The 26,995-nt window shown below is 42.1% G+C and overlaps 1 pseudogene; it reads right to left on the reverse strand.

Annotated features, from left to right (window-relative positions):
• Positions 1-22,354, reverse strand: part of LOC122055036 — a 41,312-nt pseudogene extending 18,958 nt beyond the window's left edge.
• Between the last annotated feature and the right edge of the window lie 4,641 nt (positions 22,355-26,995).

Genomic DNA, 26,995 nt, shown 5'->3' on the forward strand with positions numbered 1-26,995 from the left:
ATGCGAAGAATTTCCCGATTGGCTACTTCGGCTTGACCATTGCTTTGGGGGTACGCCACGGACGTGAAGTGTTGCTCGATGGCATAGCTTTTGCACCAATCTTCGAGCAACTTTCCTGCGAACTCCCGCCCATTATCGGAAACAAGTCGACGGGGGATGTCGAACCGGCAGATAATATGTTGCCAAATAAACTTCTTGACCATCTGCTCGGTGATCTTGGCTAGCGGCTCGGCCTCCACCCACTTGGAAAAATAATCGACCGCCACTAGTAGAAATTTCCGCTACCCGGTCGCCATAGGAAACGAACCCACAATATCCATTCCCCATTGGTCGAACGGACAGGACATGGTAGCTGCTTTCATTTCCTCCGCCAGTCGGTGAGAGAAGTTATGATACTTTTGGTAAGGCACGTCGCGACTGTCCGAGCGGCATCTGCTTGCAGGGTTGGCCAAAAGTATCCGGCCTGCAGGATCTTCTTAGCCATCGATCGTCCACCCGGATGTCCTCCGCACGACCCTTGATGCACTTCTTGGAGGATGTACGCTGCGTCTTCCAAGCTCACGCATTTCAAAAGCGGGCGGGAGAAAGCCTTCTTGTAAAGTTGATCTCCGATGAGTGTGAACCGGCCGACTCTCCTCCTTAACAGCTGGGCTTCATCCTGATCGGCCGGTGTAGCGCCCGAGTGAAGAAACTCCATGATGGGTGTCTTCCAGTCGCTCGGAAACGTGAGGCCCTCCATCCGGTCGACGTGCGCCACCAAAGATACTTGTTCAATTGGCTGCTGGATGACGACCGACGTTATTGAACTTGCGAGTTTGGCTAACTCGTCGGCCGCTTGGTTTTCCGCCCGGGGTATCTTTTGGATAATGACCTCTCTAAAGTCGGCCCTGAGCTTTTCGAAGGCTTCCGCATAGAGTTTGAGCCACGCGTTGTTAATTTCAAAGGTGCCAGAGAGCTGTTGAGCGGCCAGCTGAGAATCCGAGTGAAGCGTCACCCGACCGGCCCCAACATGCCGAGCTGCCTGTAAGCCGGCTATGAGGGCTTCATACTCCGCTTCATTGTTTGTAGCTCTATAATCCAGCCGGACGGATAGGTACATCTTTTCTTCGTGGGGAGAGAGCAGCAGTACTCCTATCCCGCTCCCGAGCCTAGTGGATGATTCGTCCACAAATATCTTCCACATAGCTTCGGGCTCGGGCTTTTGTACTTCGGTGATAAAATTTGCCAAGGATTGAGCCTTTATAGCCGACCGGGGTTGGTAATGGATGTCAAATTCGCTCAACTCCGTTGTCCATTTGATGAGCCGTCCGGATGCTTCTGGGTTCAATAGCACTCTTCCCAATGGACTATTAAACGGACGATGATGGTATGAGCCAAGAAATAGGGACGGAGGCGCCGAGCGGCGAGGACCAAAGCGAAAGCCAGCTTCTCGAGCCCGGTGTAGCGAGATTCAACATCTTTTAAAATATGGCTCAGAAAATATACATGCTCTTCTCCGCTCGCCCTCACTAGTGCCGAGCCGACTGCTTGCTCAGTTGAAGATAAATAAATACAAAGTGGCTCACCCATAGTTGGCTTGGCTAGCACAGGTAGAGAGTTCAAGTATGCCTTCAGATCTTCGAACGCCCGATCGCATTCTTCGTCCCAGTGAAACTTAGTGGCTTTGCGCAAAATTTTGAAAAAAGGTAGGCTCCGGTCGGCGGTCTTGGAGATGAATCTAGACAGAGCAGTTATCCGACCGGTCAAACGCTGCACTTCTCTCAGATTTCTTAGGGGCGGCATATCTTGTAGTGCTTTCACTTTGCTGGGATTTGCCTCGATGCCCCGCTCGGTCACTATGTATCCCAAGAAACGCCCGCCTTTTACTCCGAACAGACACTTCTGAGGGTTCAGCTTAACTCCATATCTCCTCAGCGTTCGGAAAGTCTCCTCCATGTCTTTAAAGAGATCGGCCGCTCGGACGGACTTAATGAGAATGTCATCAACGTATACTTCCAGATTTCGCCCGATCTGCTCTTTGAACACTTTGTTCATCAAGCGCTGATAAGTGGCTCCCGCGTTCTTCAGTCCGAACGGCATCACATTATAGCAATAGGTGTCGTCGGCTGTAACGAAGCTGACTTTTTCTTGATCTTCTCGGGCGAGCGGCACTTGATGATAGCCTTGATAAGCGTCGAGCATGCATATCAACTCGCAGCCGGCCGTGGAGTCCACCAGTTGATCGATCTGAGGCAGAGGATAAAAATATTTTGGGTACGCCTTGTTAAGATCCTGGAAATCGATGCACACTCTCCATTTGTTGCCCGGCTTGGAGACTAGTACCACGTTCGCCAACCAGCTGGGGAACTGGACCTCGCGTATGTGGTCGGCCTCCAGGAGTTTCTCGACTTCCGCTCGGATGATGGCATTTTGTTCGGCGCTGAGGTCCCTCTTCCTTTGCTTCATCAGTCGAGCGTCCGGTCGGACGTGGAGCTCGTGCTGCGCTATACTCGGTGAAATTCCAGGCAACTCATGCGTCGACCAGACGAAGACATCATGGTTTTTCTGGAGGCATTGGATCACTTCCTCCTTCTGGCTCACCTCCAGATCGGACGCAATGAATGTCGTGGCCTCCGATCGGGTCGGGTGAATATGCACTTCCTCTTTTTCTTCATAAATCAAAGAGGGAGGTTTTTCAGTTATAGTGTTCACCTCGATCCGTAGCGTCTTCCGGGCGGAATTGGCTTTTGCTTGGACCATCTCGACGTAACATCGTCGAGCCGCTAGTTGATCTCCTCGTACTTCCCCCACTTTGTCTTCAACCGGGAACTTGATTTTCTGGTGGAAGGTGGAGACGGCCGCTCAAAATTCACTGAGAGCCGGTCGTCCCAGGATGACATTGTATGCTGACGGAGAGTCCACCACAACGAAATTTGCTGTCCGCGTCCTCCTGAGTGGCTCCTCTCCCAGCGAGATAGCCAGTCGGATCTGTCTGACCGGCAGGACTTCATTGCCCGTAAACCCGTAAAGGGGGGTTGTCATTGGCAGCAGCTCGGCTCGATCAATTTGTAGTTGATCGAAGGCCTTCTTGAATATGATATTAACCGAGCTTCCTGTGTCAATAAAAATGCGATGAATAGTGTAGTTGGCTATTACCGCTCTGATGAGGAGAGCATCGTCATGCGGCACTTCAACTCCCTCCAAGTCCTTGGGCCCGAAGCTGATTTCGGGTCCGCTCGCCCGTTCCTGGCTGCAGCCGACAGCATGGATCTGGAGCCGTCGGACACTCGCCTTTCTTGCTCGGTTGGAATCGCCTCCGGTCGGCCCGCCAGCTATAATGTTGATTTCGCCTCGGGAAGTGTTACTTCTATTTTCTTCTTCCCGAGTGAACGATCGGGGCCGTTCCCTAGACATCCGAGGATTCTCACGCCTCGGAGTGTGATGTCGCTCGGGAGTCTGTTGTTGTCGCCTATCGGCTACTATCCGATCGGCTTCTCGAGGCCTCTATTTCCTGTCGGATGATGGTGATCGATGGCCACCACTTCGGGAATCGGGATGAGCGATCAAGGGAAGACTCCGGCAATCTCTTGTGTTGTGCGTGTCCGTCCGGTGGAATGAGAAGAACATTGGGGGTCCATACCTTCCTTTTTGGTCTGGGCCGCTCGACGAATACTTCTTGGATAGCATGGGATCTTGCTTGTTGTGGTGTACGAGCTGCTTCAGCTCGCGGTCCTCTGGGTGGCTGATGAGCAGTATGAGGCTTCCATTCGGTAGGGGTTGACCGATCAGTTGAAACTTCTTTTCGTCGGGCCGCCTGGGCTTCCTCCACATTGATGTATTCGTTGGCCCGGTGTAGCATATGGTCGTAGTCTCGGGGCGGCTTCCGAATGAGCGATCGGAAAAAATCCTCATCCATGAGGCCTTGTGTGAAGGCATTCATCATAGTCTCCGAGGTGGCCGTAGGGATATCCATGGCCACTTTGTTGAACCGCTGGATATAGGCTCGAGGCGATTCGCGGGCTTCTTGTTTGATGGCGAACAGACTGACACTAGTCTTCTGATAGCGCTGACTGCTAGCAAAGTGGTGAAGGAAGGCCGTTCGGAAGTCCTTGAAACTTGAGATAGATCCGTCCGGCAACCTCCGAAACCACCGTTGAGCCTATCCCGAGAGGGTGGTAAAAAAAACTCGACACTTCACCCCGTCTGTGTATTGATGAAGGGTAGCGGTATTGTCGAACTTACCCAAATGATCATCCGGGTCGGTAGTTCCATTGTATTCTCCGATCGCCGAGGGCACATAGTGCTTCGGCAGAGGATCTTGTAGAATAGCTTCTGAAAATTGACGGTTGATCCGTTCGGGCGAGGAATCCGCTCGGAGGGCTTTGCCTTTTCTGCTATCTCGTTTTGGTACTTCATCTGAAGAAGATCCTCGATCATGATTAACTGCTGCGGCTTCAGGAGTGCGGAATAGAGCCCGATGGAATGGAACTGTGGCTTGCGGTGCTTCCGCTCGGCCACCTGATGTTGATGTTGCTTGGTGTTCAATCCGCTCGGCTTGCGACTTCTATCTTTGTTCCACCAGCTTAGCGGCTCTTGTCTCGATCAAAGCGTCGAGCTCCTCTGTGGAGAGCATCACCGAGTGCGGTCGTCCATCCTCGTCCATTGCTTCCGATCGGATGCAGGAGTGTTCCCACAGACGGAGCCAAATTGATCCTGTCCGAAAGCTGAATCAACGGACGCTGGGCACGTGGCGCTCTCCAAGCGGCTGACGTAGATCTCCTGACTGTTCGCACGGGCCTCCGGTGAACCTGCACAGAAGTCGAGCCGGGAAGGGGTTCCCGGCGACGACCCTCCGACGCTCAAGTCAGGTAAGCGAACAAGTAAGTGGCGTCGAATATGTGATATTGCGTACCTCCGGTGAAGTGCGAGGCTCCTTATATAGAGCTGGGAAGGAGCTCATGCACACGTACCGAGGCGAATACGTGTCCCCAGCCCATACCTTAGTAAGGGCTTGTCAGAAGGCTTACCTGACACCATACTGCTACAATCCCAACATGTCTTCGATGGGACAATGGAACCCCTTATCGTAAGATTTGAAATATGGCTAGATTATAGAGCATGCCCACTGTCAGAAGATGTCCCTTGTCCTTTTCTCCTTACTCCCTGCCGGTCATCCGGCCGGCCAGCACTCGCCTTACGTCCGGCCGGTCATGTATAGTGATCTACTTGGGTGATTCTCGGTAATGTGCTCTGTGGAGACTGTTAGCAGTATGCTACCTTATGGCTTTGGCCGAGCATGCCATCCGCTCGGCCCTATGATCCCGTTCAACGAGCGCCGGAACCCTGACTCCCACCGGGGCGCCTTTTGCCATCAGTTGGACATCGGTCGACCGACCGGGCGATCGACCAACACTTCTCTGGTCGGCCTATTGATCCAACCTTTTCTCGGGTGTCCGGTCGGTTCATCCTTCTCCTATCGACCACCTGACCCTTTGACTTCCACGTGGCGTTGACTCCCTAGAACGGGGGTCCCCTGCTCTTACCGCCGGATCAATATTTATTACTAGAGAACCCATAATCACCAAGCTTCAAACCCAAAAAGCAACGTTTAAGTTAAATATAAAGTATTAGATTACTTCAACCATTATTTGAACAAAATTGAGAATCAATTGAATCATAAAGTTAAAACAATGCACTGACCATGAGGTGAAAATTTGTTTGATTAGTTTAAAATAATGTGTAATAATAAAGGGATTATTAGATAACTAATAATCTCACAACAAAATAGGATTGTGGAAAGAAAGGATCGAATTCTTCTAAATATGGTTTGCGCTATGATGGCTCAAGTAATTTCCTAATTTCCTATTAGAGAGATGCATTATTAACAACAGCTTATATCCTTAACCGAGTGCCTTTTAAATCTGTTCTATTTACTTCATATAAATGTTGGACGGACAAAAAATCAGATTTGAGTAATCTGAGACCTTAAGAATCAGATGCCTATGTTCAAATAAGACTCACAAATATGATTATAACTCAGGGGTAAAAAGTGAATATTTGTTAGGTATTTTGATACCTCTAAAGTTATGTTTTCATTGGTGAGCAACAATATGGAATCATCTACAAAATAGAGTCGAGAGATGGAACTGTAACACCCGACCTTCTTTCCTTACCTTATAGGGCAGACGTTACTCTTTCATTGCTCGTTATTATTATTTTTATTTTTATTTATATTATCTACTGCTCAGTTCAGAGATCTACTCTGAAATTGTTTCGACTAATAGGACATGGTTTGGAGCAAAGCAGAGCTGGGAGGGAGTCTAGAGCTTCTAGAGGGTCTGAGCCATGTGGCCTTGATCGACCATGTAGCCCTACCCTTGAAGGAGCTGTTGGTTAGTCCTAGGAAAATTATACCGGTTCCATTGTAAAAAAATTTTGTACAAGTGTCAAACCTTTCCTTAAATAACCTATTGTGTTCTTTAGAAGTTAAATTAGGAATCGCAGACGAAACTTAACATCATTGATTCCAAATTTAACTTATCTGTTCTTAATGGTTTAGACTTGGATCGCAAGAGGAACTTAACACTATTGATCCAAATCCACCTACGTTATAAATTCAATTAAATATTAATTTCCAAAATCGGCTTCCAGGACTGCATGACGAGGCACATGACCTTCTTAGGTATGGGAGCATCCACCACCGCTTAGACAAAGCCTTTTAAGGAAAGCTAATATTTAATTTTCTTATATAACTCTAGGTTTAACCAAAAAGAACAATCGAATCACAAATTTGAAAAACAAAGAAAAACACAAACATGAATTACTAATTCGAAAAACTAGATCTAATGCCTATTGTGTTTGGAATTCATACAAAGAAAAATAACTAGTATGATGCGGAAAACAATTGCTAATTATACCTTTTCTTTGCAAGCTAATGACCTCGAGATCTTCTGCCGTATTCCTCGCCTTGCCTTGGACGTCGTGTGAGCGACGATCCTCCAAGATGAACACCACCCAAAGCCTTCTTCTCCTTCTTCTAATTTTCGGCCACCACCACCACAAAAGAAAAGAGAGCAAAGGGAAAGGGAGAAGAGAGAGGGCCGGCCACACCAAGAGAACCACCAAGCAAGAGAATAAGAGTTGTGTCTCATGAGGCCTCCTCACCCCTTCTTTTATATTACTTGCCCAAGGCAAATAAGGGAAGAATTTTTACAAAAATTTTAAATCTTCCTCTTGTTTTTCCTTTTTCCTTTTCTTTCCTCTTGATTGAATCAATCACCAAATCATTGGATGATGATTTTATTTTTATTTTTATTTGGCTGGCCCCCTTGCTTGGGCACCAAGCAAGGGTGGTCGAGCCCCTTAAGAGGAAGACAATATAATTTTTTTTATAAAATTTTACAAGTAGAAATCCTCTTATAAAATTTTACAAGCTCTCTTTCCTAAAGTGGATGTTAAAAAGGAAAGTTTTAAAAATTAAAACAATGTTTTAAAATTTAAAACTTCTCTTCAAAAATTTTATTTTTTAACATGAATAGAAAATTTTAATTTTTAAAACTTCTCTTCCTTTTTTTCTAAAACCATGAGGATGGTTAAAAATGGAAAGTTTTAAAACTTTTAAAACTTATAGTTTTCTACAAAGAGAAGATTTTAAAAATTCAAAACACCCCTCCTATTTGAATTTATTTTGGTTGGCCCCTACTTGCTTGGTCACCAAGCAAGAGGGCCGACCCTCTTAAGGAGATGGTGGCCGGCCATTGCTTGGTCACCAAGCAATGAATCAGCCTCCTTTCTTGGACACCAAGAAGGGCTTTTAATGAGTGGTTTATAAGGAACTAATGAGGCTACGATAGGGACCTAGAGGAGAAATTGGTTTTGGCCTTCCGATGAGCTTGAGTATCCCGTGTTCGTCCCGAACACACAACTCAAGTTCATCAACAATAACTCATTCCACTAGAGAGTTATTGTTGCACTACCGCACTAATCGCAAATTACATTATGGGCTCCTTCTTACCATGAGTGTGTTAGTCTCCCTGTGTTTAAGATAACGAATGTTCACTAATTAAGTAAGTTACTGACAACTCACTTAATTAATATTTAGCTCCAAGAGTAGTACCACTCAACTTCATTGTCATGTCGGACTAAGTCCACCTGCAGAGTTTAACATGACAATCCTTATGAGCTCCTCTGGGGGACATTCTCAACCTAGATAACTAGGACACAGTTTCCTTCTATAATCAACAACACACACTATAAGTAATATCATTTCCCAACTTATCGGGCCTATTGATTTATTAAGCTAAATCTCACCCTTTGATAAGTTAAAGAAATAGATACTAAATATATATGCTTGTTATTATATTAGGATTAAGAGTGCACACTTCCATAATAACTAAGGTCTAGTTCTTTTATTAAGTCAGTATAAAAAGAACTTACCTAAAATGGTCCTACTCAATACACTTAGAGTGTACTAGTGTAATTTATTAGTTAAGATAAACTAATACATAATTACACTACGACTATACCAATGGTTTGTTCCTTTCCATCATAGTCATGAGCAACTGTTTATAATTTATAAAGAGCTGATAACATGATCTTCGGTGTGTGACACTACACACCATGTTATCTACTTTATAAATTAATTGAACAATTATATTCAACAAATACATATAGACATTTGACCAATGTGATTCTTTTATTTCAAAAAATAAATGTTTACAAAAGCTAGGTTTTTAGTATACACTCCAACAATCTCCCACTTATACTAAAAGACTAAGCTGCCATATCTATTTCCTTACATCTAATTCTCATCCCTTCCACATGTCGATCAAAAGCTTTTGGCGGAAGGGCCTTAGTGAAAGGATCCGCCAGGTTATCTGCTGATGCAATCTTGGCGACGACAACTTCTCCTCGCTTGACGACGTCTCGTATCAGGTGGTACTTGCGCTCTATATGTTTACTTGCCTTATGGGCTCGTGGTTCCTTCGAGTTTGCAACTGCACCGCTATTATCACAATAAATTGTGATGATTTTGGGCAAACCAGAAATCACATCTAAGTCCATTAGAAAGTTCCTGAGCCATACTGCTTCTTTGACTGTCTTAGAGGCTGCCACATACTCAGCTTCCATGGTTGAGTCTGAAACGCATTTCTTCTTAATACTTCTCCATGCAATGGCTCCACCTCCTAAAGTAAACACATTGCCTTATGTAGACTTACTGTTGTCCCTATCTGATTGGAAATCCGAATCCGTGTAACCCACAGGGAGCAAATTGTCTGCTTGGTAAACTAGCAAATAATCTCTAGTCCTTCTTAGGTACTTTAATATATGCTTTACAACAGTCCAATGTCCTTATCCAGGGTTACTATGATATCTGCTAACCATGCTCACGGTAAAATAGATATCAGGTCTCGTACACAACATTGCATACATAAGGCTTCCTACAGCCGAAGCATAAGGAACTGTCTTTATATCCTCCATCTCCTTTGATGTCTTCGGTGACATCTCTTTAGATAAGGCTACTCCATGCCTAAAAGGTAAGAAACCTTTCTTGGAGTTCTGCATGCTAAAACGAGTAAGGATTGTATCTATATATTAAGCTTGAGATAGACACAACATTCTTTTCTTGTGATCCCTTATAACTTTGATCCCAAGAATGTGTGCACATTCTCCTAAGCCCTTCATATCAAATTATTTGGACAACCATACCCTTACGTCCTATAATACCTTGACATTGTTGCCCATTAACAAAATATCATCTACGTATAGTACAAGAAATACCACCACATTTTCGTTACACTTCTTCTATACACAAGACTCTTCCGGACACTGAATAAATCCATATGACTGGATTACATCATTAAACCGGATGTTCCAAGATCTTAAAGCTTACTTCAGTCCATAAATGGACCGATTGAGCTTACACACTAGATGCTCTTTGCCTTTTTCAATGAACCCTTCTGGTTACTTCATATGGATGTTTTCTTCAAGACTTCCGTTAAGGAATGCTTTCTTGACATCCATTTGCCAAATCTCATAATCCATATGAGCAGCAATGGGTAAGAGTATCCGGATAGACTTTAGCATAGCTACCGGTGAAAAAGTCTTCTCATAATCGATTCCCTCTTTCTGAGTATACCCTTTCGCAACAAGCCTTGCTTTGAAGGTTTCTACCTTCCCTTCTGTCCCTCTTTTCCTTTTATAGATCCATTTGCATCTAACAGCTTTTACACCATCTGGTGGTTCTACAAGCTCCCAGACCTTATTAGAATATATAGACTCTATTTCAGAATTTATTGCCTTTTGTCAAGATATTGCATCTATATTTTGGAGTGCTTCATCATATGTACGAGGATCAGGTTCATGTTTACCCGGGATCAAGTCCGAAGACTCTCCCAAAAACATGAATCTCTCAGGATGCCTTACAACCCTCCCACTACGACGAGGCACTATCTCTAGTTGTGTATCATGTGTGACACGTGTTACAGTTTCTTGTGGTACTTTATCTTGTACTGTTGGTACTAAAGTAGGCGTGTCCTCTCTTATTTCTTCTAGAACTATTTCACTCATGGGCTTATGGTTCATTACATAATCTTCTTCTAAAAATCGAGTATTGGTGCTAACAATGACCTTTTGATTTTTAGGATTATAAAACAAACCACCTTTCGTTCCCTTAGGATATCCCACAAACAGACAAACTTATGTACGTGATTCCAACTTGTCAGTATCTCCCTTCAGCATATGTGTTGGACTACCCCATATCTGGATATGATTCAGACTAGGCTTACGCCCATTCCATAATTCCATGGGAGTAGAAGAACTATTTTAGAAGCTACCATATTCAGAATGTACACTGCTATTTCTAAAGCATATCCCCAAAATGAATTTGGTAATTCTGAATAACTCATCATCGATCAAACCATTTCCATAAGAGTCCTATTCCTTCATTCTGCCACACCATTATGTTGGGTGTACCAGGTACAGACAATTGGGATTGAATCCCGACTTCTGATAAATAATTCCTAAACTCTCCAAAGAGGTATTCGCCACCACGGTCAGACCATAGTGTCTTGATACTTTTACCAAGACATTTCTCCACATTAGTCCTATATTCTTTGAACTTATCATAGCATTCAGACTTGTGGCGCATCAAGTAAATATATCCATATCTTGAATAATCATCTATAAAGGAGACGAAATATTCATAACCACCTCTTGCCTGGATAGACATAGGACCACACAAATCAGAATGACCCAATTCTAACGCATCTTTGGCTCTATACCCCTTGGCCTTAAAAGGTTTCTTGGTCATTTTACCTTCCAAGCAAGATTCACAGGTTGGAAAATTTTTCAACTGTAATGAACCCAAGAGTCCATCTGCTATGAGCCTTTGAATCCTACTTAAGTTAATATGACCAAGCCTTAGATGCCAAAGATACGTTTGGTTCATTTCCGAAGGTTCTTTTTTCTTATTAGAGTTAGAAGATGTGTTATTAATTTTCATATTTTGCATTGTGGGAGAAATTGGATTTAAAGTATATAAATTGTCAACGAATGTACCAGAACAGATAATCACATTATTTCTCTTTATATTCACATTATTACTAAAGGAAACAGAATATCCATCCAAATATAGTTTAGAAACTGAAATTAAATTCTTTCTAAAACTGGGTACATAAAGATAATTTTTAAAATCAAACTTCTATTCTTATCAAAAGATAAGTAGACGTCTCCCACTGAAACAGTCGCCACCTTAGCAGCATTGCCTATGTAGACGGTTATCTCTCCTTCAAATAGTCGTCAGATTTCCTGGAACCCCTGCAAAGAATTACAGACATGATCAGTGGCTCCTGTATCTACACACCAGGTGCTGGTAGATAACACCGCTAAACATGTTTCAACTACTAAAGCATGAGATATACCTTTATTGTTCTGATTCCTATTAGGACAGTTCGCCTTCCAATGTCCTGACTGCTTGCAGATGAAGCACTTGCCCTTCGGCTTCTTCATTCCAGCTTTTTATCCTATACCCTGAGGTTTATTCACTCTCTTTGCTGAAAAGACCTGTTTCTTCTTCTTCTTGCCTTTCAACTTAGAAGAAGAACCATTTTCAGCATAGTGAATCTGAGAACTATGACGAAATATACCTTCTGCTGCCTGTAGTTCTGTCAGAAGTTCCGCCAACGTATACTCTCTTTTGTTCATGTTATAGTTCAGGCGGAACTGCTCAAAACTTCTGGGTAGCTTTTGGAGAATTATATCAACCTGGGTTTCCCCATCGATTTCTCCTCCAAGGACTTGTATTTCATTCAGATAAGTCATCATTTTGAGGATATGATCCCTTACGGGTGTCCCCTCAGACATGGTGACTGTCATTAACTTTCTCATTGCCTCTTGCCTAGCAGTCCGACTCTGGTGCCCAAAGAGTTCTTTGAGATTGTTCATTATATCATAAGCAGTTGGTAAATCTTGATGCTGATGTTGCAATACATTTGACATTGAAGCCAAAATGTAACACCGTGCCATCTCATCTGCTTTTACCCATTTCTTATGATACTCAATCTCCTCAGGGGTAGAATCACCATTAGGTGTATCTAGGCATACCTCTGACAGTACAAACTTATAACTTTCAACAGTTAAGACAATATCCAGGTTTCTTTTCCAATCTATATAGTTGGGACCAGTAAGTCTATTCTCTTTCAGAATAATGGCCAGTGGATCGAAAGTCATCCTAAGAATCACAAAATAAATTTTGGTTAAGACTCTAAATTTAGAATAATATTGATTCCTCAAACAATACTATTTAAATTTACCAACACCTCAAAACACCGTGAATATTGCATGCTACGTTAGTGTGGACGTATACAAATTCAACATTTGTAAGAGGAGGGTGTAACCCATTAATTTTATTATCTTGTCATCCTAACTTTATGATAAATAAAATTAATAGTTGGTTTTCCTTTGGTCACACAAAACAATAGCAGTGACTCCGTTGGGGAGGATACTATTGAATGCGTCTAAGTGTATACCATTACTTGATACTTAGTCCATTAAATAGAATTGTGCCCCTTCAGTTGGAGAAGATCACACGCTCCTAAATAATTTCCTATAACCATCCATAAAGGAAGTTTGATCTAGTGATCCGTAACAAACCCATCCGTTGTGGAGGGAGGCACTCAGAGCCAACATGTAAGCTTGTTGCATCATTTACAAACCAGTAATGGAGACCATGAAATTTATTAAAATCCCTCTCCCACTTAGTTATTTACAAATGAGGATTTTAACCTATGCTAGCATACATCACATGCACATAAACATCACAGTAAATAAAAGCAATAAATTTGAAAATTAATTTTCTAACTATTATGGCCATTTCCATCATTGTCTTCAGTATGCTCCCACCCTAGCTACTGCCTACTTTAGCCACCGCCATCGGGTTGAGTTGTCACATCTATCTTGCTTCTTATTCCGCTGCGTCTCTGGTCCTCCAAAAGCATCACGCCCCGCTAAGATACGATCCGCGATAAATATAAAATTTTACATATATTGATCCTATATTCCATAAAGGAATGTACATGTATTCTAGATCAAACAAAAATAAAATTATAAACATAATTCAGCTCCTGTTGTATTTGATACATACAATCATGTACACAAAATAATGCCCTTGACATGTCCAAGGGTGGGTCGTGTAGTTTTACCGAGGCCAACATTGGGCACGGTCATGTGTGCCACACAACCGTGTAAGGCATTCCCTGCTGGCGTAGGGCAAGACCGTGTGAGGTTCACACGACCGTGTCACCTTGGTCGAGAGGAAGAGGTCCGAGGTCGTGTGAATCCACACGGTTGTGTCACGGGCCGTGTGGGGGTCACACCTTGCTAACTATTGAAGAATACATGAGTTGAACTTGAAGTAAAAATGTTAAGTTCTGTTTCCAATTCAAGTTTAACTCATGAGGAACACATAGGTTGTTAGGAAAGTTCTGTGCTTGTACAAATTTTGTACAGGGGAAGCAGAACGGAATTCCAAGTAGCGACCAACAAGTGGTATCAGAGCTAGTTTTCTGCCTCTGTGTGTTTGGTTTTCAGTTAAATTATACATGGTTCATACATGAATTTAGGTAGGATAATAGTAGGATGTGTAAATAGATTAACTCTGTGGTTGCAGGCATCCTAATTCCAACTATTATGGCCTTATTGTGTTTGTGTGTGATTGGACCCTAGGGCATGTCGAGGGCATTTTATGTGTGTGCATGATTGTAATTATTAAATACAGTAGGAGCGGTATTAGCTTTAGGATTTTGCATTCTGTTAGATCTAGATTACATGTACATTCCTTCGTGGAATATAGGATCAATAAATATAAAATTTTATTTTGTTGTGGATTGTATCCTTGCGGGGCGTGGTGCTATTTGAGGACTGAAGGCGTAGCGAAAAAGGAAGCAAGAAGGATGCAACAACATAAACCCTAGGGTCGACGACCAGAGTTGGTGGCGGCTAGGGTTAGCGGCATACGGAGGGCAGCTATGGATGAGGCCATAATAGTTGGAAAATTAGTTTTCATATTTATTGCCTTTTATGTTATGATGTGTGTGCTGTGTTTGTGTGCTTGTGTGCATGTTAAAATTCCTCGTTTCTAAATAACTAAGTGGGAGAGGAATTATTTAAATTCCACGGTCTCCATTACTGGTTTGTAAGTGATGCATTCAAACTTGCGCGTTGGCTCTGAGTGCCTTCCTCCACAACGGATGAGTTTGTTTGCAGATTGATGTATGTAGATTGTATACTCTTGTTTAGCATGTTTTGATGCACATTCACATACTTTTCACATGCTTTATCTATGCATTTTCGTGCTTCCAGCTTTCCTTTTAACATATTTACTCTTTTTGTTCGGAGATCTTATTTTATGCATTTTCTGTACACAGGAGTCGTATTTGGTGAAGGATTTATGATTGTGGCCAGATTTGCAAGCAAACCAAAGGAGGAAGGCACCATCCTTATGTGCCACACGGTCCTGCCATGGGGGGTTGCTCAGGCCATGTGAGGATCACCACCCGTGTGGCTGAAGCAGGAAAGGGAGTGGCCATGGTAGTGTGAGCTTCACATGGCCATGCCAAGTTTTGAAGCCAATAGAGCCAGGCCGTGTACACCACATGACCTTGCAAGCCCTCCAGAGCTGAAGCAGTGCACGACCATGTAGATCTACATGGTCGTGCAACATTTCCACAGGCCAAGAATGCCCTGGCCGTGTGCACCACATGGCCGTGCAGGTGCTCCAGAGCCAGAGGCAATGCAAGCCGTGTAGATCTACATGATCGTGCAAGGGGAGTAGTGGCAGAGCAAGCCACGACCGTGTCTCACACACGGTCGTGTAAGACAGGCAGAGAAGGGAGTAGCACAGGCCGTGTGAGCTTCACACGGCCGTGTCTCGGGTCTGTGTCGCGCCCAAACCCTCCTTCTATATAAGGCCTTCTTCAAGATTTGAAAGGGGATCTTCTCCCTTTTGGAGGGGAAAGAAGTTTTGGGGTGTTCCTCCACCTTCTTGGACGGAATTTTCAGCGATCTAAGGGAAGATCTTCATCATTTCGACTCCGGAAGCAAGGATTGGATCCGAAGACCGTTCTTCATTGTAGATAAGATTTTCTTCCCTTTTTTTCTTGGATTTGGGGATCAAGATGCTTGTAATCTTCTTGTTTTCGGATTTCTTTCCTTGTTCTATGGATTAGATCTCTATGTTCTAGGATGGAGGGAGTATTTGTAATGAAGATTTGATGTAAAACTCTTGTGGATTTGCCAATTCCCTATTTGTATCTCTTTGATCTTGTGTGGTTTGTTGTGATTTGGACCTAATTCCCATACTTGATTGAATGTTTAAATATCTTGTGAATCTTGTAGAGATTGTTTCTCATTCGATTTTCCGAGGGGCGTTCGTGATAGGAACAAGCCCGTGTAAGGATATTTGAGGGAATGATCTTGAGGGTGAAATAGGGTTATTCAAGGAGGTAGGATAGATGATGTGCATTAATCTTTTATATCTCGATGAGATTTAGAAGTAATAAGTTCCTATGTTGATTATCCGGGGGACGCACGTGATAGGCAAGCCCGTGTAAGGACATCATAGGATTCATACCTAATTGATCACATTTAGATATAAATTATAGTCCTAAGCCGGTTGTCTATTGCAAGAGGGAACCAGCAACCTTCTATAAATGATGGATGATCCTGTCTGAGAAGTTTAACAAAATGGAAAGTTGGGGAGAGAACTTACTGCTGATGAAGAAGAACACTCGAGAATTCCGATCCGAGAAAACCAAAGCGGATCTGGAAGAATAAAGCCACCGAACACCCTCCTTGTACGAAGATCCAAGAAAGAGAAGAAGAATTCAGTGAAAAATACCGAGATCTGGAGCTTCCACGGCTTCCTGCGCACAAGAGACCAACCAACACTACTGTCAGTGACCTAAGACCGGGGTGGGAAGCCCTGGCTAGGCCCTCCGATGCTCAAGTCAGTGATCTCTATTAGTGTGGAAGGAAAAAGATGAACAGTAGCTAGAACTAGGGTTTACAATAGATGACTCTGTGTGTTGTGAGCGAGAGCATACATGACCAACGGAGAGGATTCCCCTTTTTATACCACTTCATATAACCTCCGTAGTCATGAAGTGGACCCCAGTTTATTAGAATTTGTTATGAGATGACGTAAGCCATGTACTTGGAGAAAATAACTTTTAAGGAATCTTTTTTGTACCAGAGATGTACCTTCTTTGTCGCCTAGCACCTGCAGAAGAGTCTAGAAACATTCTTCCCGCCAAACCAATCAACCTGTTATACAATCACATAAGTTATTTATGAATATTCTCGAAACATTTGTTTTCGTCCTGTCCTATCTTTTCTTAAGCATGCTACCCCGGCCGATATTGGCCTATATTTCCTTAAGCCTGTTGTCCTGGCCGATATTGGCTTATATTTCCTTGAACTTGTTGTCCCGATCGATATTGGCCTATATTTTCTTAAGTGTGTTACCCCAGCCGATATTGACCTATATTTCCTTAAGCCTGTTACTTTTAGTTAGAGCCCTAGAGTCAATCATTTTGATGATTGTTGTATGGACTCGATGTATCATATTCTTATATATATAAAGGTATTTGTTTATGGTTATTATGCTTACTTGTATTGGTGCCAAATAACTAAGTATAATAGCGTCCTTGAGTAGAAGGTTCTTACCTATATCAATCGGTTAGTTGAATCGATAGTGAGATGATATAGGGAATACTACTCTTAATCATTCCTAGTCAAGTATTAGCATTCAGGGACAATGTTAATGCGACGAGACTAGCATATAGGTCAACTCGATGACTTGATCTCACAAGTCATGGATATAGAGATATCAAGTTGACACATGGGTATGCATTGGAGAATGTATACTGAATGACCCGCCATGAGAAAGTATCATGGACCATTATATGAGTGTCATATACTTTCTCATGTGGCTATTAGTATGACTATTAGTGCTTGGACCTGAAGTCACCATGGTTCCCTACATAAGGAGTTACATACTTTGGCTTCGTCAAACGTCACTCGTAACTGGGTGGACTATAAAGGCGATTATTGGGTATGTAACAAATTATGCGGAGGGATGTGAGTGATGTAGATGGGATCTATCCCTCCTATATGACGGGAGAGACATCGATATTCTTGATAGAGTGAGACCACTAAGTGCATGGCCATGCCCAAATGAGTCAATATGAGATGTTGAGCTCATTTGATTAAGTGAGTCTACTTGGGATTCAAGATTTAGATTGATTAGAAGATGACACGGTCTATGCCTCACATTGATCAATCTAGATGTCAAGGATAGAAGGACACTTGTCATATATTGTGAAGAGTCACAATTAGTAGTCACAAGGTGATGTTGGATCTCAACATTCTTATAACTTGGGTAGTAATGATGTGTTGCTAGATACCGCTCATTACTTATACTTCTAAATGGGTTTAGGAGCATTGCCAATGTTATAAGAACCTATAGGGTCACACACAAAGGGCAATTAGATGGAGATTAGGTTTATTTGATGAACCTAAAGGATTAGGTCCATGTGATGAATCAAATTGGATTAAGAGTAATCCAAATTAGGCTAATTGAGTTGGACTCAATTTGGTTCATGTGTTAGATGAGTCTAATTTGGACTTAGACTCATTGAGTCAATTTAATTTAATGAATAGAGATTCATTAAATTAAAATTGACTTAAACCAATGGTTAGATTTGATTAATCATGGGAGAGAAGTGGTCAAGTTTAACTTGACTTGAGAGGAAGATGAAGAGTCAAGTTTGACTTGACCATTTGCCACCTCATTGGTGAGTTGGCAAAGAGTGGACCAATGATGATGCTCCACATCATCATGGTTGCTTAAGTGGGATGCCACCTCATGGGAGTTACCAAGAGTTGTGACTCTTGGTATTCCATGGAGGTTATTAACCTCTTAATGTGGCCGGCCACAATTATTCAAGAGAGGAGTTTTTCATTTTGTGTGTAACTCTCATCTTCTTCCTCAAGCTCTCTTATCTCCCTCTCTTCCTCCATTTCTGAGAGCCACAAAGGGTGCTAGCACACTCTAGTGTCTTTTCTCCATCTCCTTGTTCGTGTGGATACACATAGAGGAGTGTCTACTTTGACATTCTTGAGATCCGACATCATTTGGACGAGCGGAATTAAGCGAAGGGCATCGCTTCAAACGTATACCTTCTGATCTTGTAGATCTAATGTAGATCTAGGAGTAGAGAAACTCGTACACGAATCTTTAAACTTCGCATGGATCCGGTAGCATGGGATTCGGGGTTTCCGCAACGTAAAAAAGCGGTTTTTGCGGTCCAAAAATCCCAACAGTGGTATCAGAGCCGCGTACGAAGTGCGTACGTGCTTATTTTGTGTTTTTATGAAAACTTTCAGTTCTGTAACTTTCTGTGAATTTCCTAATTTTATGTGTTTTATGGGTAATTTTATCGTAGAAGCGAAGCAACAAATGTTTCAACACTTGTAGGCTTCGACTACCGAGAAAACCTTTCCGAAACGGCAAGGTTTCGCCCAATTCATTTTGGGACAGTGGACTAAGGCGCTGTAGAATCATTTAGGAACACTCGCGATGGTTATATCGCGGGTAGGGGTGCTACCCCTAACCCCTCAAAGGGCTTCGTTCCGCGATTACGCCCGAAAATCGCTAAACGGGACCGCCGGGAATTTTTACTCATAAAATTGTAAAAATTGTGGGAAAATTTACAGAAATTTATAGAAATAACATAATTTAGAATTATGTATCATTTTGTGATGATCATGGCCCAAAGACCCCGATTTGATTGGAAAAATTGTGTTGTAATTTATATTATGACATGCGTGCCATTTTCTGTTATGTTCGTGCTGTATATGATACGCGACCTGCGCGTCGTGCCTTTCCTATTTTTTTTCCTGTTGTAAAATAGTTTATACTCTAATGTAACTCGAGTTTCACCTTTGTAATGTACAAAATGAAGCGGTGGAAGGTCCACTCGAGACGAAGTTACGAGGAGGGTGCGAGCAACACAAGGTGGTCGCCGAAAGGAGCTTGAGAAGCTGTTGACCTTAGGTTGACCATCCGATCTTCTCATTGGCTTGAGAAGATCGTAGTAGGGCCATGGCTAATCACAAAAAGTTTAATTAATTGCTTGTGTGTGTATATGTGATGCATGCTAGATTAGTAATTAATTAGTGCCTTACCGATTAGAATAGATCTAAGTCGCGCACATGATGCACCTCCACGATTAGATTAGATCTAAATCGAGTATATGATACACATCGACGATTAGATTAGATCTCAATCTCGTCAATTCGAAATGCCTACCATGCCGTGATACTCATTACTACCTTGATCACATGTTGTTGAATCTGCCAAAGCAGAGCAACGCATATTATCTTGGTAGGGTGCGGAGGGACAATCTTGGTCCCGCCTATCGACGCATGGGTGAGTACAACTCAATTAGATTGAGTAACTAATTAACTCAATTGGATCGAGTTTAACTATAGGCATTTTCCAATGGTTGGTAGATAGGTCAAAATCACGTTTATATTAACTCTTGGGCGTATTAGCCAAAGCTAACTCGAGTTTTAATATAAATGCGGATCTTGATCCTATAAACAAGAGTTGCATAGAGATGTAATTGGTAATTAGTTACCTACCGATCATACTAAGTCTTGGGCGATTTAGCCATACTAATAATTGTGTAGGATGATGTGGAATATTCTGATGTTTCTGATAAGAAATGCAAGTTCTTACAAATTTGGCGGCATCATCATGTAAGGTAGGCCAGAAATATCCTGCTAGTAAAATTATGCGGGCTAAGGATCTTCCTCCTATATGACTGCCACATGAGCCCTGATGAACCTCTTACAAGATAAATTGTATATCTTCTGTTCCAATACATTTAAGTAGAGGTCTAGTGAAAGCTATTTTATATAACTATTCCCCTATCATAGTGTATTGAGAAACTCTCTTCTTGAATATTCTTGCTTGTTCTACATCAATCGAAAGAATGCCCTGCTATAAATATAATATGATTTGTGCTCTCCAATCACCTTGTATCTCTATTTCAGCCTGTCTTTCAATACAAGATACTAATAATATCTGCTCAACTGCCCGATCCAGGCTCCATGGTGTTATAGCCAAGGCTAATTTAGCTAATTCATCTGCTACTTGATTCTTAGATTGAGGAATTTTTTGTATATTTACTTCTTGAAACTGGACCTTCAATTTATCAAATGCCTCAGCATATAACCTAAGTATATCATTATTGATTTCGAAGTTACCAGATAATTGTTAGGCTGCTAATTGAGAATCAGAATAGATGTAAACCCGGGCTGCTCCCACATGTCGAGCAGCTTGTAATCCTGCTATCAATGCTTCATATTCTACTTCATTATTAGTGACCCTATAATTCAGCCTGACAAAAAGTTGGAGCTTATCTTCCCTTGGGGATACAAGGAGAATACCAATTCCACTATCTTGTCTGGTTGAAGATCCATCCACATAAACTTTCCAAGTATTCTCTTCTTAAGGACCTTGAACTTCTATGATAAAATCTGCTAGAGCTTGTGTTTTGATGGCCGAGCGAGGTTGGTATTGTATGTCATACTCATTAAGTTCGGTCGTCCATTTAATCAACCAACCAGATGCCTCTGGGTTAAGCAAAATCCGCCCGAGAGTATTGTTGGTCAATACAATAATTGCATGTGCTAGGAAATATAGGCGCAACCTCCGGGCAGTTAACACTAATGGATAAGCCAACTTTTCGAGTGTAGTATATCTACACTCGGCTCCTTTTAATAAATGGATAAAAAAATATACAGGTTGTTACTCTTTCCCTTCCTGTCTAACTAACACAGATCCTACAGCATTTTCATTGGCTGACAAATATACCCATAGGGTTTCTCCTATTACAGGTTTGGCCAACACAGGAAGAGTGGATAAGTAGTCTTTTAATTCCTGGAAAGCTTTGTCACATTCTTCATCCCATTGAAATTTGTTTGCCTTCCGGAGTATCTTGGAGAAATGGAAGCTACGATCGGCCGACCTTGAAATGAATATAGACAAGGCGGTGATCCGGCCGACGAGTCTTTGAGCTTCCCTCATGTTGCATGGTGGCTCCATGTTTTGAAGTGCTTTAACCTTGCTTGGGTTGGCCTTTATTCCCCGCTCGGACACCAGATACCCTAGGAACTTTCCATCTTTTGCTCCAAACAAACATTTGCCCGGGTTCAACTTGAGCCCATATTGTCTTAATGTTCTGCAAGTCTCCTCTACATCCCTGCAGAGATCAGTAGCCTGAAGAGACTTAATTAAAATATCATCAACATATACTTCCATATTTCTTCCAATCTGTTTCTGGAAGACCTTATTCATAAGCCTTTGTTAAGTTGCACCTCCATTTTTTAGTCCAAATGGCATAACATTATAACAATAAGTACCTTCAGATGTTATAAAACTGACCTTCTCCTGATCCTCCTTAGCGAGAGGAACCTGATGATAGCCTTGATAGGCGTCCAACATAGAAATATATTTGCACCCGGCTGCAGAATCCACTAATTGATCGATCCAGGGCAATGGATAATAATCCTTCGGGCAGGCCTTGTTAAGATCACGGAAATTAATACATACCCGCCATTTGTTTCCTGGTTTAGAGACTAGGACAACATTAGCCAACCAACTGGGGAACTGCACCTCCCTGATGTAGCTGGCTTCCATCAATTTATCCACTTCTTCCTTGATGATCTGATTTTGCTCAACACTGAAATTACTCTTTCTTTGTATAACCGGCCGAGCATCTAGGAAGACATGTAAAGAATGCTCCATTATTGAAGGAGAAACGCCCGTGACTTCCTTGGTCGCCCAAGCAAAGACATCATTATTTTTCTTCAAGCACTGAATCAATTCTGTTTTCAAAGTAGGATCAAGATCAGCCGCGACATAGGTGGTGGCTTCAGGTCAACCGATCTGTATCTGGACCTCTTCCTTTTCTTCATAAACCAGGACATGTGGCTTCACTTGAATAGCATTAACCTCCATTTTTTGCATTTTTTGGGCGGCACTAGCTTCAGTCCTGATGATGTCCACATAACACTTACGAGCCGTCTTCTGATCACCATGTACTTCTCCGACCTGGTCATCAACAGGAAATTTAATTTTCTGACAAAAAGTAGAAACGACCGCCCTAAACTCATTTAAGGCCGGTTGACCCAGTATCACATTATAGGAGGAGGGGGCATCCACCACCATGAAGTAAGATCTTCTTGTTCTCATGAGGGGCTCCTCCCCTAGAGATATGGCCAATTTTATTTGGCCAAACGGTTGTACCTCATTACCAGTGAATCCATATAAAGGAGTCACCATCTGTTGAAGTTCACTCGGGTCAATCTGCAGTTGATCAAAAGCTTTTTTGAAAATAATATTTACAGAACTACCAGCATCTATAAAGGTACAAGAAATAGTATAATTGCCTCTCACAGCCTTAATGATTAACGCATCATCGTGGGGTATTTCTACCCCTTCAAGGTCTCTGGGCCCAAAACTGATTTCCGATCCTGCTGCTCTCTCCATGCTGCACCCTACAGCATGGATCTCAAGTCTTCGTGCGTGTGCTTTTCTAACCTTGTTGGAATCTCCATCAGTGGGTCCGCCCACGATCATATTAATGCTGCCTCGGGCGTCATTGCTCCTGTTCTCTTCTTGTCGGGCTATCATGGCCTCAGGCTGAGTATTCTCAGGCACCTGAGTTGTACCGGCTGGGTTTGGTAATACACCTTGTTGAGGTTCGGCCGGGTGATATTCTATCTTGAGCGGACTTTGCTGCCTGGGATATTGTTATTGATAATAGTTTCGCCTTTGATAATGATCCCTATTTGCTTTCTTATTTTTCAAAACAAAATAGTCTTCTGTATGATGACTGCTGGTCTTGTGATAAGTGCACCACCTTCTTGGTGCTTCCTGTGGCATCTCCACATGTTGTACGGCTTGTGGACGATACTCTGTATGACGATGGGGCGGAGGGATTACTCGAGGCCCCCTCAGGGGAGGAATGGGAGCGGGAGCCTTCTCCTTAACTGGAGCAGGAGAAGAAGTAGTATCTTCTTTTCTGCGCGCAGCCTAAGCTTCTTCAACATTAATGAATTCAGTAGTACGTTCAATTAATGAGTCAAAATTGGCAGGAGGATTTCCCACCAGATCTTTAAAGAGATCATTATCATTCAAGCCTTGAGAAAAAGCACTTACTAATATCTCAGTAGAGGCATTGGGCACATCAATGGCTACCTGATTGAATCTCTTAATATAGGCTCTAATAGACTCTTTAGCTCCTTATTTAATTGAGAATAAGCTCCAGGGAGTTTTGTGATACCTCTTGTTGCTGGAAAAATGGAGCAAGAAAACTTTCTTGAAATCCTTAAACCTTCGGATAGAATTTTCCTGCAATCTTTTGAACCAACGTTGAGCAGCTCCTCCAAGTGTTGTAAGGAACATCCGGCATTTCACTCCATCAGAAAATTATTGTAATAAAGCTACATTCTCAAATTTTAATAAATGATCCTCTGGATCTGTGGTTCCAGTGTATTCGCCGATCTGAAGATTTTGATATCGTTTAAGAAGCGGATCATCCATTACGCCTTGAGAAAACGGAGAAATAATTCTTTTTGGCGAGCTATCAATAGCCACCATCATTTTAGCTTTGCGCTTCTCCTTGTCTGGTGCCTCGCCAGAGGATTCTTGAAATACAGGCCTTCGTCCTCCTTGTTCGAAAGGAGTACGAAGAAAAGCTCGGGGGCGTCTTGTTGGGGAAGCAATGGCCGAAGTAATATACACGCAATCTTCCTCTTCCAACTCTCTTTCCTTCCGATGATCAGTAGTCGAGATTGCCGGATTATGAGCTACTGGCAGAGTAGCTCCAGTATGAGCTTGTTGTTGTTGTTGTTGTTGTAGAGCCTTTTGCACATGCGTGCTAATAAGGAAATCCAGATCTTCCTGACTAATAGTGAGTAGGTTCGTTTTTCCAGCGTCTTCCATCTTGCAATCTCAGATCCAGGTGAAATTTCCCACAGACGGTGCCAAATTTGATCCTGTCTAAGAAGCTTGACAAAATGGAAAGCTGGGGAGAGAACTTACTGCTGATGAAGAAGAACACCCGAGAATTCTGATCTGAGAAAACCAAAGCGGATCTGGAAGAATAAAGCCACCGAACACCCTCCTTGTACGAAGATCCAAGGAAGAGAAGAAGAATTCAGTGAAGAATACCGAGATCTGGAGCTTCCACGGCTTCCTGCACACAAGAGACCAACCAACACTACTGTCAGTAACCTAAGACCGAGGTGGGAATCCCTGGCTTGGCCCTCCGACGCTCAAGTCAGTGATCTCTCTTAGTGTGGAAGGAAGAAGATGAACAGTAGCTAGAACTAGGGTTTGTAATAGATGACTCTGTGTGTTGTGAGCGAGAGCATACATGGCCAACAAAGAGGATTCCCCTTTTTATACCACTTCATATAACCTCCGTAGTCATGAAGTGGACCCCGGTTTGTTAGAGTTTGTTATGAGATGACGTAAACCATGTACTTGTAGAAAATAACTTTTAAGGAATCTTTTTCATACCCCAAATGTACCTTCTTTATCGCCTAGCACCTGCAGAAGAGTCTAGAAACATTCTTCCCGCCAAACCAATCAACCTGTTATACAATCACATAAGTTATTTATGAATATTCTCGAAACATTTGTTTTCGCCCTGTCCTATCTTTTCTTAAGCATGCTACCCGGGTCGATATTGGCCTATATTTCCTTAAGCCTGCTGTCCTGACCGATATTGGCTTATATTTCCTTGAACTTGTTATCCTGGCTGATATTGGCCTATATTTTCTTAAGTGTGTTACCTCGGCCGATATTGGCCTATTTTTCCTTAAGCCTGTTACCCCGGCCGATATTGGCCTATATTTCCTTAAGCATGTTGTCCAGCGATATTGGCCTATATTTCCTTAAACCTGTTGTCCCGACCGATATTGGCCTAAATTTTTTTAAGTGTGTTACCCCGGCCGATATTGGCCTATATTTCCTTAAACCTGTTACCCCGACCAATATTGACCTATATTTCTTTAAGGCTATTACCCTGGCCGATATTGGCCTATATTTCCTTAAGCCTGTTACCCCCGCCGATATTGGCCTATATTTCCTTAAGTATGTTGTCCCGGCCGATATTGGCCTATATTTCTTTAAACCTGTTATCCTGGCCGATATTCATACTTGCTTCATTCTGTTATCTCTTTTTCCCCTTTTGACCAGGGACTTACTAAACCTAACCCATATCAATGGACAATTGAGGAATAAGATTTGGTAGATCATTTACATTGAATAACCTTACAAAGAAATCGAAACTCCTAGAACATACCTTTATCATAGCCCTTATTCTTGTTTCTTATTCTTTAGTTTCTATGTTTTACTTTGCATAGTTGTACTTTTCTTTTGTCAATCCATTGATTAGTTGTTTTGCTAACTCGTGTTGAGACATCTTTAGTGGTTATTCCAGTCCTTGTGGATACGATATCTTTTATTATTACTTACGACATTTCCGAACACTTGTGGAAAGTCAACACAGATCACTTGATCAAACTTTCTTTATGGATGATTATAGGAAGTTATTTAGGTGCGTGTGATCTTCTACAACTGAAGGGGCACAATCCTATTTAATGAACTAAGTATCAAGTAATGGTACACATTTAATAGTGTCCTCCCCATCGGAGTTACTGCTATTATTTGTGTGACCGAAGAAAAATTAACTATTAATTTTATTTGTCATAAAGTTAGGTTGACAAGATAATAAAATTAATGGGTTTAACCCCCTCTTACAAATGTTTGAATTTTTATACGTCCACACTAACGTGGCATACAAAATTCACGGTGTTTTGAGGTTTGGTGAATTTAAATGATATTGTTTGAGAAATCAATATTATTTTAAATTCTAAAGTATTGATAAAATATTTTATGATTCTTAGGATTTCAAATGGCCTTCAAACCTCCTGCTGTTATATTAGAGAATAAACTTACAAGTCCCAATTATATTGATTGGAAACAAAAAGTTGACTGCCCTCGCAAAATTGAGAACAATACATGTGTATTCTATTCATTAGTTGTAGAAACATGTTTAGTGGTGTCATCTACCGGTACCTGGTGTGTAGATATGGGAGCCACTGATCATGTCTGTAATTCATTGCAGGGGTTCCAGGAAATCCGACAACTACATGAAGGGGAAATCACCGTCTACATGGGCAATGCTATGAAAGTGGTGGTTGTTGCAGTGGGAGATGTTTATTTATCTTTTGATAGGAATAAAACATTGATTTTGAGAAATTATTTTTATGTACAAAGTTTTAGAAAGAACTTGATTTCAGTTTCTAAACTATATACGGATGGATATTCTATTTCTTTTGATGCCAAAGTTGTTATCAAGAAAAATAGGGTATT

The sequence above is a fragment of the Zingiber officinale genome, chromosome 3B (assembly GCF_018446385.1).
Source record: "Zingiber officinale cultivar Zhangliang chromosome 3B, Zo_v1.1, whole genome shotgun sequence".
In the NCBI taxonomy this organism is placed as follows: domain Eukaryota; kingdom Viridiplantae; phylum Streptophyta; class Magnoliopsida; order Zingiberales; family Zingiberaceae; genus Zingiber; species Zingiber officinale.